The 2,382-nt window shown below is 43.2% G+C and overlaps 1 non-coding gene across 1 annotated transcript; it reads right to left on the reverse strand.

Moving 5' to 3' along the window:
* Nucleotides 1-285: 285 nt before the first annotated feature.
* LOC112774796 (small nucleolar RNA R71) lies at nt 286-389 on the reverse strand. Its single transcript, XR_003189256.1, has one exon. It is a non-coding gene; the product is annotated as a small nucleolar RNA R71 (small nucleolar RNA).
* Nucleotides 390-2,382: the final 1,993 nt, after the last annotated feature.

A 2,382-nucleotide genomic window follows, 5' to 3' on the forward strand; every position in this document is an offset into this window, starting at 1 on the left:
TTTGAGCTCAAACCACAGCTAATATCACTTGTGGAGAATCATTGTTCATTTGATGGGAGTGCTAATGAAGACCCAAACCAACATCTCACAAAATTCCTGAGAATTTGCGACACTGTGAAGTCTAATGGAGTCCAGGAAGATGCCTATAAACTGCTTTTGTTCCCATTTTCACTTAGGGACAAGGCAGCTAAGTGGCTGGAATCATTCCCAAGGGGGAGCCTAACAACCTGGGATGAGGTGGAATGCAAGTTTCTGGCACGTTTCTACCCCCCACAAAAGGTCAATAGGCTTCGATCTGAGGTTCAGACTTTTAGACAACAAGATGTGGAAACTCTCTACGAGGCATGGGAGAGGTTCAAGGATTTGACAAGGAAATGCCCACCAGACATGTTCCATGACTGGGTGCAATTGCACATTTTCTATGATGGACTTTCTTATGAATCAAGGAAGGCTGTAGACCATTCATCAGGAGGTTCATTGAACAGGAAAAAGACTGTGGAAGAAGCCATTGAAGTGATTGAGACAGTGGCTGAGAATGAGTACTACTATGCATCAGAGAGACACAACACTAAGGGAGTCATGGAGCTGAACCATGTTGATACAATTCTAGCCCAAAACAAGGTGTTTGCCAAGCAACTAGCAGAGCTCACCAGGAAATTAGAAACAAAGCAAGTGGCTGCAATACACACACAAGATCAAGAGGAAGCAAGCACTGAAGGAGGTGATTGGGAAGAGGCCAATTATGTAGGAAATCAACAAAGGCAACCATATGATCCACATTCCAACACTTACAACCCAGGCTGGAAAAACCACCCAAACTTTGGGTGGGGAAACCAGCAAAACCAACATAACAAGTCCACATACCAAAACTCCAACCAAAGATCATATCAAGCCACACAAAACACTTACTCCCAACCATCATATCATGGCCAAAATAGTCAACCTACCCAACCTAATCCGAACCAACAATTTCAAGATCAATTGAACAGGATAGAAGGAAGGCTGGCAAACATGGGTCAGGACGTAAGTGAGTTGAAAATCTTTAGGGATGATGTGAGATCTACCTTAAGGAACCATGGTGAAAGACTAAAGAGGATGGAGTCTCAAGTAGGAGAGCTATCTCAACAAGCCCCCAAGTCAACTGCAGTGTTCCCTAGTGACACGGAAAAGAATCCTAAAGGGGAACAAAAGGGAGTGAGATGGGAAGACTGCAAGGCCATCACCATATTGAAGGAAGTCTCAGAAGAAGAAGGAATCAGACCCTCAGAACAGGAGCCAGAAATCTTGAAGGAAGGTTTGGAAGAAGCTAAGCAGGAAAGTGAAACTGATCAAGCCAAGGAACTGCAAAAAGGCACGATGGAAACATACCAACCAAAAGCACCATTTCCTCAGAGGTTAGGAGGAGGCGAAAAAGGGAAAACCTATTCAAGGTTTTTAGAGACATTTAAGTCTCTCCATATCAATATTCCCTTTCTTGAGATTCTCCAGCAGATGCCTACACATATCAAGTATTTAAAGGAATTGTTGAGCAAGAAAAGAGTTTTGAAGGGAGGACAAACGGTAACAATGAACAAAGAATACAGTGCCCTCATCAAGAAGGACACAGTCTCTAAGAAAACAGACCCAGGAAGTTTTCATATCCCCTGCATCATAGGGGAAACAAAAATTGACAGAGGATTCTGTGATCTAGGAGCTAGCATAAATGTGATGCCTCTAACTCTTATGAAGAGGCTACAACTGAATGAGGTGAGATCCACTGATGTAATCATACAACTGGCTGACAAAACTCAGAAGCAAGCTGAAGGGGTAGTTGAGAATGTGCTGGTGAAAGTGGGAGATTATTACTTCCCCACAGACTTTGTCATTTTGGACATGGAGGAAAGCTACTTACACCCTATCATTCTGGGCAGGCCATTTCTAGCCACTACTAGAGCGCTCATAGATGTAGAACAAGGAGAGCTAATTCTGAGAATACATGATGAACAGCTCATTTTCAAAGTTTTCAAACCTGCATCTGAGCCTGAACCAGAACCTGAAAAGCCTAAGGATGATAGTAGCCATCTGTGTTTGGAGGAAAGTAATCCAGCAGCTGAAACTCTAAAACAGTCCTTGGAAGGCAAACAAGAGTTGTAAGAGTTAAAGCCACAAGAATCAATGGAAACAAATCAGAAGGATCCTCCTGGCATAAGGGTCAATGGAGAAATCCTCAAGAGAAAGGGAAGAATGGTAGGGAAATTGCCAAGAGGGTGGAGAAACAAGAAAATTCCCACTGAAGGTTTTTCTCCGGGAGATAAAGTGATATCAAGTCATTATCTGCCAATCCCACCTAGCCTCAAAACCATTCCTTCCCAGCTCCCTCAAGTGTTCACAATCAGGAAAGTT

Source organism: Arachis hypogaea, chromosome 18, assembly GCF_003086295.3.
Source record: "Arachis hypogaea cultivar Tifrunner chromosome 18, arahy.Tifrunner.gnm2.J5K5, whole genome shotgun sequence".
Lineage (NCBI taxonomy): Eukaryota > Viridiplantae > Streptophyta > Magnoliopsida > Fabales > Fabaceae > Arachis > Arachis hypogaea.